Below are 15,113 nucleotides of genomic sequence, written 5' to 3'. Positions count from 1 at the left end.
ATCTCAGATTATCATTTAAACATATATCCCAGTAAGCATTCTCTCTATGGGTTTAAATTAGTAATCATACTACCCTTAAATAATAATTACATTACACAGATTTATACAATCTGAAGTAAAGCAAGAGCTTTTCATAGAATGAACATTTTCATAATCTTCTGTCTGGAACCTAATAGAAGATTCAGCCTTCAGCTGAATAACATCTTCAAAAAGAAGCATTCGAATTTAGCTCAAGTCCACCTAGATCATACAAATTTACAAGTCTCATGTGATCAAATACTTTTAAAAGTAATCCTGAGAATTCAGCCATCATTCTTTCAAACTACAAACTGTGATAGTTTAAAGATGTAAGTAATAACTACTAACTCCATACAGTTTATAAAGAATTTTCACACATACATTCACATTTGACCCTCACAAACATATAGAGGTAGAGCTTACTGACATTTTATACATGAGAGGAATGGGTTACACTAAAAGCTGCCTGGAAGAAAGTAAGCTTCATAAAAAGAACTCAGGGCATAGGTGCTGTGGAAAAGAGTTTGGTGGTTCCTCAAAAATGTAAACATAGAATTATACTATGCTGTTGTGTTGCTGTAGTTGTTAAATGCCATCAAGTAGGCTCCAACTCATACAACCCTATGTATAACCAAACGACATGTGCAGCTGTGTACCATCCTCACAATCCTTGCTATACTTGAGCCCATCTTTGCAGCCACTGTGTCAATCCATCTTATTTGGGGTCTTCCTCTTTTTCATTGACCCTCCACTTTACCAAGCCTGATATCCTTCTCCAGGGAATGACCCCTTCTGACAACATGACCAATTAGGTGAGACCAAGTTTGGCCATTCTCACTTCCAAAATTGGCTGTACTTCTTCCAGGACAGATTTGTTAATTCTTCTGGCAGTCCATGGTATTTTTTTATATTCTTTGGCAACACCACAATTCATAAGTGTCAACTCTTCTTCAGTCTTCCTTATTTATTGTCCAGCTTTCACGTGCATATGAAGTGACTGAAAATACCATGGCTTGGGTCAGACGCATCCATACTATGTATGTCCCAGCAATTAAAAAAAAAAAAAAAAAAACGAAAGCAGGAATGCAGTTACTTGTACACCAATGCAGAGCACTATCCACAACAGCCAAAAGGCACAAATCACCTAACCACCCACCAATAGATTAACGGATGAACAAAATGTGGTATACACATGCAATGGAGTATTACTCAGCCTTAGAGAAATGAAGTCCTGGTCGTGCTATAACATGGACGAACCCTGAAAACATTATACTGAATGAAGTCACAAAAGGACAATTATTGTATGACCCTACTTATGTGCAATATCTAGAATAAGCAAATATATCGAGAACAAAGTTCATTATTGGCTACCAAGAAAGAAAAAAGAAGAGTCTTGCTTAGGGACAATGAGTTTATGTTAAGGGTAACAGACACAATTAGACATGAATAGTGGTGACAGTTGTTGCACAACATGATGAACATGATTAATGTCACTGAATTTTACATATGAAAAATGTTGAAACAGAAAATGTTATACTTATTTATTATAATTTTTAAAAATTGGCATCAAAATAACATTACCTTTTTTTTAACTGGCAACACACTAGCAGCAAGAAAACAATAGGGCAAAATATTCTGATTTTGAGGGAAAATTACTCCCAGCCCAGAATCTGTACTAAGGTAGACTATAAATTACGTGTGCTTCTACAATAAAGGCATTTTCAAATAAGCAGATTCAAGTAAGTTTGCTTCCCATACACACTCTTAAGGAAACTAGAAGAAGATATGGTCTAATATAAGGGCAGAAAACCATGAAAAAAGATGATAGGTTCCAGGAATTGAAGAATCCAACTCAAAAGAGAGAGAGTGAAAGTTCCCAGAATGGCGGTGAAGGAGAATCTCAAACAGACAGCCATACATCAAGCCTACTGCTGTTGTTAGGTGCCATCAAGTCAGTTTCGACTGACAGCAACCCTATGCACAACAGAACGAAACACTGTCCAGTCCTGTGTGATCCTCACAGTTGTTGCTATGCTTAAGTCGACAGAAACACCCACTGTGTCACTCCATCTCACTGAGGGTCCTTCTCCTTTTTCACTGACCCTCTACTTTACCATCAAGCCTAGGGAGCAACTAATCAAGATCAGACTAGATCAGAAGGATCTTGGAGAAGATAATACTGACGTAATACCTAATGTACTCAAATATGCTGAAAAGAAATTTATAGAACTGAGGGAAATTTTGAGGATGACTAAAGCTTAAGAACACAGAAAACTAAGAAAGGGAAAATAAAAGAAAATTTTAACTCCAGGGAAAACAAAATACACAGGAAAAAAAAAGAGTCATAGTATACCACCTCATGTAAATGTGAATGGCATTTATGTAGTCATAATCATATAAACAATACTGAGATAACCAAAATTCTAACTACCAGGAAAAGGAAGGATGAGGAGAAAGTCTGCAAATATGTGTGTGGTGACAGCTGAAGAACAAAAGTTCATGAACTTGGATGTTAAAAATTGTGTTACACAGCAATATAAGCAGTACTTAAGACTCCTATCACTAACAGAAATTCTGCATTTTTACGTCACATTACAATTGTTGCCTGGGATAGTGGTGGTTCAGTAGTAGAATTCTTGCCTTCCGTGTGGGAGACCTGAGATCAATTCCAGCCCAGTACACCTCATGGGCAGCCACCATATGTCTATGGAGGTTTGCATGTTGCTGTGATGCTGAACAGGTTTCAATGGAGCTTCCAGATTAAGACAAACTAGGAAGAAAGGCCTGGCAATCTACCTCCAAAATTCAGCCAACATCCTGTGGATCACAACAATCCAATCATGTTATAGACAGGGTCACCATGAGTAAGGGGTTGACTCAATGGCAGCTAACAATAACAGAGTTGTGGCCGATATTCAGTTATTATTTATACTCATCAATACTCCAAAATTAAGGAAGTCAATAGACCTGTCACAAGATTATATTATTTAATGTTAATACCAATATTATATCAAAAGTTGAGTTTTTAATATTTTCATCACTATTCTACTTGGTACACAGTACAAAAAACATTAAGAACCTCTGCCCAAGGGAGAGGGAAACAGTAGAAAGTAATGACTTTTTTGTTGTTGTTGCTGTTAATAATCATATAAACTATTTGACTCTAATAACTATATGTGTACAACTTTACCTTTTTTTTTAAATAAATGATTCTTTGTTTTAACCTACTAATTCAACAGCTACTAGCAACATCACAAGTCACAAATCTGACCTCAGTGAGAAATGACAGGTGAATGCTGGTAAAGTGTTATCTTTTTACACTCTCCCTAAAGACTCCAGCCATGAACAGACTATTCTATACTTTCATTAAGAGAGTACTTATGTTAAAGTAACATAAGCTAAACATTAGCTAAAATCAACCTGTTGCCATTGAGTTAACTTCCAACTCATGGTGGCCCCATGTGTGTCAGAGTAGAACTGTGCTCCACAAGGTTTTCAATGGATGCTTTTTTCAGAAGGAAGTCACCAGGCCTTTCTTCAGAGGTACCTTAAACTTTTAACTGCTAGGTGTCTCTAAAATGTACATTGAAGGCCTCAACTTTTTATTCTACTTTAAGCTTCACGTATTGTTTATTATGGACATGACTACCAAGTTGTATCCTTTCCAGTAATATTTTATTTTTGTATTTTCCACTCAGGAAATACTAAGTGCTTATTAAATACCTCATTTAACTTCTATAACATGCTTCTAAAGTGATTTTTAAAAAGTCATTTCAGTTCCAGGACAGAAAATTATCAATTGGAGTAAACTTTCATAAACTTAAATGTCCCACAAAATAATACTGAATGAACGAATAAAAATGGAATAAATGAAGGATGGCAAATAGGTATCCACTTGGTAGTGCCTTACTAAGATGCAATACTAAAGTTATTTTAAAAATGTCTAAGTTAGGAACTCTGGTGGCATAATGCCTAAGGCATTTGACTGCTAACCAGAGGGCTGGTGATTCAAACCCACCAGCCACTTCTCAGAAGAAAGACTGGGTGATCTACTTCCATAGTGATACTGCCCCAGAAACCCAAGGAGGGCTTGTTATGAGTCAGATCCAACTTGATGGCAGTTGAGTTTGGTGTTGTGTTTTGTTTTTTTAAGTCTGACCCAAGAAAAGCATATCATGATTGGTTAACAATATGTGCCATTACTGAGGGAGGAGAAATAATACAGTAAGTTATCAATTCCAGAGAAAACTAACACAAATTTATTTATGTAATTAGACGAAAAACAGACTTGTCCTGAGCCTGGAGAGAACTAAAATAAGATGAAAACTTAGGTCTACAGAAAGAAATGAAGACCATCAATGTCTTCAATGTCAAATGTCTTCATAAATACATTGGTAAGTATACAACAGCATCTCTTTTTCTTGTCTTCACTTTTCTGAAAGATAAATGACTACTTAAAACAAAAACAGTAACACTGTATTCTAGGGTTTATTACATATGTATATATAAAATACATGACAAAAACCACACAAAAAAATGAAGGGAAACAGAATTTCCTCTTATAAGGTTTTCACATTTTGACTCATAATATTAACTCAAAGACAACTATATGAACTAAGAATGCATTTTTGTAACCTACAGAGCAAACTCTAAAAAACAGTAAAACAGAAACAGCTAAAAGCCAATAGAGAAATTAAAACAGAATACTAAAAAAATATCTAATTAACCCCAAGGAACAGAAGAGGAATGAGCGAGACAGAGAAAGAGAGCAAGAATGAGAATAAATATCAGACAACTATACACTAATAGAAAGGGTAAGCCTAAACCAAACTATATTAATAATTATACCAAATGTAAATGAACACTCCAAATAATAAAGTCAATGGCTACAAAGTAGCTTCAAAATAGCCTTCCTTTCTAATATTTCTTAATAAAATAATTACATAAGTTATATAAGCTTATGTACAATAAGCTTTATATAACACATACACATATATAAAAATTAGAATCACTCTACAAGCAAATCAATACGGTATTCAATGCTCAACTCTGAAGCAGCAAAATTACATAAATTAACAGCAAAACTCAATCTAGCTGCCCTATACATTAAAACCATGCTACTGAACTCATTCCAACTCACTCTCAGAACAAGTATACTTACACCTTGAAGCAATGATTTTATGGGAAGTGGGAGGATGAGGAGAGGTAATAGAAGGGAGGAGAGCTAGTTACAAGATGAAATGAATTTTACAATAACTATTAAAAGGCCTCAGAAGTGCAGTTATTACACTGGTGAAATTACTGTGGTGGTCCAGGGTTTGATCCTTTACCTTTCCAAGTCAGACCTGATTCTGTTGGCATAAAGTGGTGCTATTTCTCGAGGACAAATTCAAACTGATGTATAATCACTATAAGGGCAATTTATTAAATTATTTGAAAATTTTAACTGTCACAGGGACTAAAATATTCGTATTTACATCAACTCATGATCTCACAATAGACATACCTTCTAAAGAAGTGAAATCATAATGCTGGTGGGTAAATGTAGACTCAAACAAGATAATTTAATTAAATGAAGTAATTTTTGTAACTGACCAAGACATTCTGATGTTTCCATCTCCACAGTAGGAACGCTCTTGCCCAAAAATTTAAGGTTCACTAGCTAAAGCTTCTTTTCCTTTGGAGTGTACTTTTTCCATGTTTCAACAGTTAACTTATCTTCCTTTCCACTGAAAGGCTTTATATACACAAACTAAACATCTAGCACCAGATTAAATTCAAGTCTTACTGTAAAGTTTGGGAGTCACTTTGTTTCTCTCAAGTGAACTGCTATATCTCTGTTTGCCACCAGTATGTACTAATCTTAAAGTTTTTGTTACTAGAAGATTATCTCTTTCTTAATTCCTTAAGAAATTTATAATAATTACTTTAATAATTATTTATCACCTGCTGTGACAAGCAATACTGTAGATACAGTGGTAACAAAACTCCAGCTACTGACAACTACAATAATGAATATTGCTAGCAACTTGAGGAAAAAAAAAATCAACGACAAGCCCTCTTTTAAGCATCTCATTCAGAAACAGTCTAAGGACAATGGACAGCTCCTACTAATCGTAACGTAGGTGAAAACCAAATATCAGCACCTAAAAAACCAATAGTTAAAATTTGTTTGCTACAATTTTCTGTAGCTAATTCACTGCTTGGTAACCCAATTTGTACCTCCTGCTGTGGTCAAGTTAATTCAATTCAACATTTGCTCTCAAAACCCTATTATAGCTATAGCTGCTCCTGCTGCTGCAGGAATTGGGTCTTTTTTTCTTTTAATTTATAAATCATCTCTACCTTAATCCTATTAACACAGGCAACTTGCAAACACTGTAGTACTTAACTACTGTCTTCTAATCATCTTCAGGTTGTCATATACCCAATACAAAGAAAGTGATTTTTCTTGTTGAAAGTGATTATCTTGTTTACCTCTTGCCTGCACAGAAATGCTTTCTCCTACATTACTTCAGGCTAAGAAAAGTGAAAATAACAGCTTTATATGATAATCCTGCTCAAAGATACTGATCACCAAAACTCAAGTAGATAGAGGAAGAAGTGACTTACATAACTCACTAATTTTAGATGACTATCAAAGATAATATAACAAACTGTCAAATATTTCTCCATGGAGGTTATATCATTTTATGCTTTTACCAACACATGAATTTCAGCTAATCCACATCCTTGCCAACTCTTATCAGTCCTTTAAGTTTTAGCCATTCTTTACTCACTGCCATTTAGCTGTTTCCAACTCACAGCGACTCCCATTGGGTTTGTGAGGCTGCAAATCTTTACAGAAGTATATCGCCCCATCTTCCTTCCACAGAGCAGTTAGGTGGTGCTAACCAGGAGGTTAGCAGTCAAGTACCTTTTTATCCACTATGCCAGCAGAGCCCCTTTAGCCATCTAGCAGGTAAGAAATGACACATTTCATTGTGTTTTAATCCACATTTCCCTGACAACTGATTTTGAACACCTTTTCATGTGCTTATTGACCATTTATATATCTTCTTTGATGAAGTTCTTGTTCAAATCTCAGGCCTTTCTCTTCACTGGATTTTTTCTATCATAATGGAGCTAAAAGACTTTTTATATCTTGTGGATTCAAGTCCTTTGTCAGATAAATATATTACAAATATTTTCTCCCAGACTGTGGTTGCATGCTCATTTTCTTAAGGGTACCTTTCAAAGAGAAGATGTTTTCAGTTCTGATGAAATACAATTTTGTCCATTTTTTCTCATATGGTTAATGTTTTTGATGTCCTAAGAACTATTTGCCTATACTAAAAAAGTTCACAAAGATTATCTCTTTTTATCTTTAAGTTTTATAGATTTACATTTAACTTTCATATCTAGGTCCACAATCCATTTCAAGTTTATTTTTGTCTGTGGTGTGAGATATGGATCAAGGTTCTTTTTTTCCCCATATTAACATACAGTTATTTTATTATCATTTGTTAAAAAGTCTTCACTTCTCCAGCAAATTAGCTTGGCATTTTTGTCCAAAAATAAAATGTGTAAATCTTTTTTGTAATCTCTATTGTCAGCAACCCTACTTATCAGTATTTAACAAAGACAAATAAAAACATACATCCACATATGTCTTATATATGAATGACCATAGCAGTTTTATTCATAATAGTTCCAAACTCAAAACAACCCAAATATCCATCAATGTTGTTAGGTGCTGTCCACTTGTTCTAACTCATAGCAACCCTATTCACAAAAGAACAAAACACTGCCCAGTCCTGCATCATTCTTACAACTGTTCTACGCTTAAGCCCATTGCTGCAGCCACTATGTCAATCCATCTTGTTAAGGATCTTCCTCTTGTTTTTGCTGACATCTACTTTACCAAGTCCCTTCTTCTCTAGGGACTGGTCCCTCCTGATGACATGAACAAAGTACGAGAAAAGTCTTACCATCCTTGCTTCTAAGGAGAATTCCGACTGCACTACTAAGTCAGATTTGTTCATCCTTCTGGTAGTCCACAGCATATTTAATTTTCTTTGCCAACACCATAATTATAATAGATGAACGGATAAATAATCATATCCATGTAATGAAATACTCTCAGCAATAAAATGAATTATTGATACAAGCATTAATTAGGATGAATTTCAAAAACGTATGCTAAGAGAAAAGAGTCACCACAAAAAAGTACATACTGGATGATTTTATACATGATTCAAGTGCAGACAAAGTTTCTCTTCAGTGATAGAAAGCAGACCAGCAACTGCCTGGGACCAGAGTTGGGGGTAGATTACAAAGGGACATGAAGAAACTTTTTATGGCAATCCAAACAGTTTAAATTTTGACCGTGGTGGTGTTTACATGGGTATACGTATTTATCAAGATTACCAAAACAGACACTTAAAATGGGTATGTTTTATTGTGTATAAATTATACATCAATAAATTTGATTTTAAAAATATGAACAGCTTCTGGTTTATGAACATCAATTTGTAAAATATAACCCCTCTCAAAAAAATCTCAAATTTATTTTAATACCAGAAGATAACAATAAAAGGATTGCATCATCTTCATGAATTAGAACTTTTTAGAATGAGAAGCAGAAGAGCATGAACTGTTTAGAAGAGTACTGTCCAATAAAACTTTCCACAATGATAAAAATGTACTGAATTTGTGCTATGCAGTACAATAGCCATTGGCTACATAAGGTGGCTACAGAACACTTGAAATGTGGTTAGTGCAACAGAGTAAATTTTATTTAAATGTAATAGTACCAATTTAAATTTAAGCTCAAATAGCCACATGTAGCTAGTGACTTCTATATGGTATAATGTAAGTCTAAAGATATGAAAAATCCACTGGAACACACCATACATGCTGTGGTAGTTAAATTTGCATTCCCAGTCAGATAACAGAAAAAGATATTCTTGAACTAGAGAATAGAAATAGAATAAAGGAAAGATACAGTACTAATTGAGGACTTCACAAATCTCAAAATATCTACAAAAATATGTATTTTCAACTACAAGCAGTTTCTTAACAAATTCCTCATAAGCTTAATTTTATTTTATTACAAGATTAATAAAATAAAGTAGAAAACTCTGGACATTATTTCCAAACAAAAATGAGAAACAAGTTTGAGTGGAAATGCCAGGAAACAGGGAGAAAGTGTTCATATAATTTTAGAGTTAACGTCAGACAAGGAAGGAAATACTGGCATAGTTAGATATGATAAAGATCAGTAAAACGAATTTCAAAAGCTTCATTTAAATAACAGGTTATGAATTCATAATTCAAAATCTAAAAAGAAAGACTATAGAGAGCCTTTTAAAAACTAAAAATGCTGTATAAACAATTATAAATGATTCTAGTTAAACAAAGACAAAGGAGGAAAAATAGAATTTATCTTAGGAGGCCAACCAACATACATGCACAGAGAATTAAATTAACCTAACCCACATACTTCAGACTTAAAAGATAACATACGTAACAGCCAGCAAAGGGGGAAATCATTACAGATGAATACAAAAGAACACCATAAAGGAAAAAAATAATTGTAAAGAGCCCCTCCCCCCCACAGACACACACAAAACGATTAGGGGAGGGGAAATATTTGGACCAGAAAGACCAATAGAATTCCACAAGTCAGGTGGTTGTATAAAGCTAAAGGCGAGAGGAAAAACAAAACAAAACAAAAAGGCAGGAACTCCTTAATTTCCTTTTCACTTCCATCTTCTCTGTCCAAGAGAATGTTCCTCTCAGCCACTAAATCAGGAGTGGTAAGTGCACGCGATTTGTCTGGATTAAAAGCATTTCCTATTTGCTAATGTAAGCAAAGCCATTTCTTAACAAAGACTATCTTTTAACAAACTGTTAACAACAGAACAATCTTTGATATTCTGTGATCATAAATAGAAGTAAAGCATACAATGAGCAATCAATAATTCAAGACAGAGGATAGCCCACCAACTTCTCTACTCCTTGATATTGCTTCATTGGAATTTGTTGCTGCTGTTGTAATGTGCTGTGGAGTCGGCCCCGACTCATAGCAACCCCTCTTTGGGTTTCCGAGGCAGTATCACTACGGAAGTAGGATTGCCCAACCTTCCTGCCGAGGAGCGGCCGGTGGGTTTGAACCACCAGCCTTCTGGTTAGCAGTCAAGTGCTTTAGCCACTATGCTACCAGAGTTCCATTTTTTTTGTTGTTGTTGTTATGTACCGTCAAGTCGGACCCGACTCATAGTGACCCCTCCTTGGGTTTCCGAGGCAGTATCACTACAGAAGTAGATTGCCCCATCTTCCTTCTGAGGAGTGGCTGGTGGGTTTGAACCATAGTAGTCATAAAATTCAAGTGGCAAGAGTGGCAGAACATTAAAAATTTATCTAAATAAAGTCCAATTAGTTGTCTTATTTTTCAAGGAGTTCATAAAAATCATTAAGGAAAACATAAACAACCTAAAAGAAAAGTAAACTGGACATCAGTATATATAGAAACACAGAAAAAAACACATAAGGCCAATAAACATCAAAAAGTTGTTTATCCTTATAATTAACTAAAGAAATGCAATCAAATCACAGGATACTACATTTTTTGCAAAAGTTTAAGTTTGATGAAAATCAATTTACCAAGATTAAGAGGGAAGGGAAAAAGAACTCTGTCATACAATAGCGAGAATACGAAATGGCACCTTTTTTTTTTTTTTGAGGGTTAAAGTTTAAACCATGTGCCATTTGATCTAGCAACTCTACTGCTGGGAGTGAAAATTTTACTGTAAGGATATACTTGCAGCAACAGAACACCAATATATATATGTATGAAGATGCTCATTAGAACTGCTGTATGGAAAGTGAATTTGCTCTGTAAATCTTCACCCAAATCACAATTTAAAAAAAAAAAAAAAGATGCTCATTAGAGCACTGTTTTCAATAGCTTTCCCCTCCCCCACCCCACCCCCAAAAACAACTGGAAACCTAAATGTCCATTACGGGGGGGGGAGGGGGGGGCTGTTTATTATCATATGATCATAAAAAGGAAAAAGGCCAGCCATTAGAAGAATCAGGTATGTCCATATGCCAATATGGAAGAGATCAGTAAGATACATTAAAGGATAAAAAGCAAGGCCCAGGTGAGTATTATGTTCCCATTTGTTTTTGTTTTCCACTGCCTTTGAGTCAGATCCGACTCCTTGGGTTTCCAAGGCAGTATCACTAGGGAAGTAGATTGCGTAATCTTCCTTCAGAGGAATGGCTGGTGAGGTTTTTTTTTTGGGGGGGGGAGGGGGTTGTTTTTGTTTTAAGTTAGTATACGTGAAAATTTTAAAAATAGAACTTATGAAACTTTTCATGGTAGGTATCTTTGGAAATAAGGCCTGAGAATAGGGACTTGCAGAGAAGGATGAATCTGGAGGAGGTATTTGTCATCTTCAAAGTCCCCAGATGGCATAAATGGTTTGCACTCAACTATTAACCTACAGGTTGGTGGTTCAATCCCACCCAGTGGTGCTGCAGAAAAAAGGCTTGGTGATCTGGTCTATGGAGCAGTCCTACTCTGTAACACATGAAGTTGCCACAAGCTGGAATTGATTCAATGGCTACAGGTTTTTTATTTGTCATATTCCGATTTGGGGTGACTTTCAAGAGATAAAATGCAGATAATCCTTTTCTCATTTTTCTCTCATCATTCATGCATACCTGAGACCAATTAGATCCATGTCCTCTGGATACTAACTCATAGAGAATAAAGGCAAATTAAAGAGATTGCCAAAGGAGCTGGAAGCTCATGAGCGCAGAGGCAAGTCCTGGCAGCAGTACCTGGGACAGCAAGTGTCCAAACAGCAATGTTCAAAGAAGACTGTTCTTGTAATTTCTTAGGCATGTCTTGCCCCCTTAGCTCCTGTCCACTTTTTAAGCCTAGCTCTCTGGTTATGAGCTTAGTTAACTTTTCATTAACTTCTTTTCTGTAAGTTAGAGTCCCCTTTTTTTTGTTGTGGTCACAACCAAGAACCATGATTTCTATAGCCTTTTAAAAACTTGTAATCCTTTCTTTTACAGTAATTTCCTATAGTCTTCTTTGGGGAAGAAAGGTAGTGAAACCAGACTTTTTTATGTGCATTCTTTAATATTTGAACTTTACATTTCTTATCTAGCACTGTGGGCAACATGAGACTGGTAAGAGAATAAACAATTCATTTAAAATACTTCAATATTTTTTTTTAGAGGGGGGGACAAATTCTCTCCAAGAACATGAATATTACACTTGAGGAAACATTCACCATGGCTGGCCCTCTCACTTCCTCTTCTCTCCTCCCAAAGATTTCATGCTCACAACTCATTGCCTTGTAAGTCTGATACAACAGAGGCAGAAAAAAGGCAAGAGAACAGAATTTACAATGGAAAATGGGAAAGCTTGCCTACAGAAATACTTGCAAAGTAGTGATTAAAAAACTAGACAGACAAGATTAGAGGTAACACCCCCATGTTGGACCATCTAAAATACATATCCTTCTAATACAACTATACCTTACCTTCAAGTGATTTCAATACATAAAATCTGAATTCATTAAAGACTCACAGATCTGAGAATAAACATATATTTATGTCTGTATTTAACAAATATTTTACTCAAGAAATACCTATGAAATCTTCTACATAAGCTGTCATAATGTATTTTAAAAATGTTTTTGTCAAAATCATACATACCAAACCAAACCCATTGCCATCAAGTTAATTCCCACTCATAACGACCCTTTAAGAACAGAGTAGAAATGCCCCATAGGATTTCCAAGGCTGTAAATTTTATGGAAGCAGACTGCCTCATCTTTCTTTCATGGAATGACCAGTGATTTCGAACTGCCAACCTTTTGGTTAGCAGCCAAATGCCTTAACCACTATACCACCAGAGCTCCAAATATATATATGCATACGTATGTAAACATATGTGTGTATATATATGTATGTATGTAAATATTTCAACTGATATAAAAAGTTTATAATTAAAAATAGTCATCTCCAGCCCTCCGAAAACCAAACCATACTCACTGCCATCAAATCGATTCAACTCACAGCAACCCTCCTTGGGTTTCCAAGGTGGTATCACTACGGAAGTGGATTCCCCGATCTTTCTTCTGAGGAGTGGCTTGAACTACCAGCCTTCTGGTTAGCAGCCAAATGCCTTAGGCATTATGCTACCAGAGCTCCCAGCCCTATTCGTCCTTAAATTTTTATTCCTTCTTCTCCCCAGAGGCAACCGCTAGTAATTACTGTGATTATTTTTTCCTGGTATTTACAGCATTTCTAATTAATACACTTAATACTGTTTCTGGTATCATTTACCTACACTTTTCTTGCCATGGTAAATGATGCTTGCAAAACCACTATTACCCCTAAACATGCATTTCGATTCTCTTATCCCACAATACAGCAATATCAAAATCGAGGTCTTGTCAACCAATAAATTATTAATAATTGCTTCATTTTTTTTAGTTTGCCTAGTTATAAGAATCTATTGTATTTTTTCGCAAATACTTCAACATCCATCTATCATCAGGGGTATGTGAGAACAGGACGACGAGAATGGAAATGATAATGTTGATATAATGTACAGAATATAACCAAAAAAAAAAAACCCAAACTCACTGCCGTTGAGTCGGTCCTGACTCATAGCGACCCTTCCCCCCTGGGATTCCGAGGTGACATCTCTACGGAGGTAGATTGCCCAATCTTCCTTCCAAGGAGTGGCTGGTGGGTTTGAACTGTCAGCCTTTTACTTAGCAGTTAGCTTCCAGAAAACAACCAGTGTCACTAAACAGTATGTGTAGAAATAGTTCAATGGGAACCTGTTTTGCTGTGTACACCGCCATGAGAAGTACAAAGAAATACTATTTCTGGTACGAGAAAAATGAGGAATAAAATTAAAATCATAAAAAAGACCAGGCTTACTTGTTGGTTAGAGACTAGTAGAACCTCCAAGACTGTGGCCTTACACACTTTCTAGCCTGAAACTGAATTCACCCCCGTTGCTCAACTTGAAGTCAGACAACAGACAAGTCTGTAAGGTGTTCAATAACATACCAGGGAGGTACGTACTTACTAGAACAACCAACCACACAAAATCAAAAGGGCAGCATTTTGCCCAGGGACAAATCTCAGAAGCCAGGAAAGAATAGGAAAGAAAGATGAAGGGAAATGCCACAGGGAAGAAATGGGAAGAGTGCTAAACACTGTGAGAACTGCAATAATGTCCCAAAGCAAAATGTATATGAACTGAATGGAAAACAAATTTGCTCTGTAAACTTTCATTCCAATCATAATTTAAACAAAAAAACTATTATTTGTTAAAAATCTGCTTGGTTCAGCCCCCTCCCCTTTATAATCATTTTTCATGTTAATTCCTGATCCCCTGAAATGAACTCAAAAGAAGTTAAATATTTGTCACAAAATTACTTCAAAATGCACAAGTACAAAAATTTCACATTGCCATAACAAAAACACTTAAGTAATTCTGGACAATTTAACCACGAAGGTATTTGCAATTTGAGTTTATTTTACTCAAATCAATAATGTAGTAAAACAACAACAAAGTCTGAACTCTGCACAATATTTCCTGTTTGGTGGAAAACAAAGGAAAAAAACAGAATTAGAGAAGAAGGTAAAAAACAATTTAATATTCTTTGGACATACCAGTAGAAAGGGCAAGCTAAAATCCAATTTAATATAGCTTTGTTAACAAAAAAGTGAAAGAAGAGAAACATATTTTTCACTGAGATGTTATCACCTTTGAACCAAAAAAAAAAAAAAAAAAAACCACTACTGAATATTACTATTGTGCCCAGTATAGTGTGAATAAATCAAAGAAATCAGTCATTTAGGTCCTGGAGATAGCAGTACCCTTGGAGAGGTTAATCCTAATGGGCAAATGACTTGGGAATTATTTTCAATTTAGTTTACAGGGAAAAAATGTAGATTCCTTTTCAGTCATGTTCACCCTCTGTCTCATAAAAGAAGAGGGGAAAGAAGACAACAGAAGTTACCAAGTCTCACTGGCCACTTACCTGCTAATACAAAAAAAAAAAAAA

General features: G+C 35.4%; 1 protein-coding gene across 1 annotated transcript in view; it reads right to left on the bottom strand.

Annotated features, from left to right (window-relative positions):
• Positions 1–15,113, bottom strand: part of PTEN (phosphatase and tensin homolog) — a 96,251-nt gene that overhangs the window by 47,809 nt on the left and 33,329 nt on the right. The gene's annotated exons all lie outside the window — the stretch shown is intronic.

The sequence above is a fragment of the Orycteropus afer genome, unplaced genomic scaffold, assembly GCF_000298275.1.
Source record: "Orycteropus afer afer isolate SDZICR_OR568_19922 unplaced genomic scaffold, OryAfe1.0 scaffold00118, whole genome shotgun sequence".
NCBI classification, from domain to species: domain Eukaryota; kingdom Metazoa; phylum Chordata; class Mammalia; order Tubulidentata; family Orycteropodidae; genus Orycteropus; species Orycteropus afer.
This window is presented reverse-complemented; position numbering and strand designations above follow the sequence as displayed.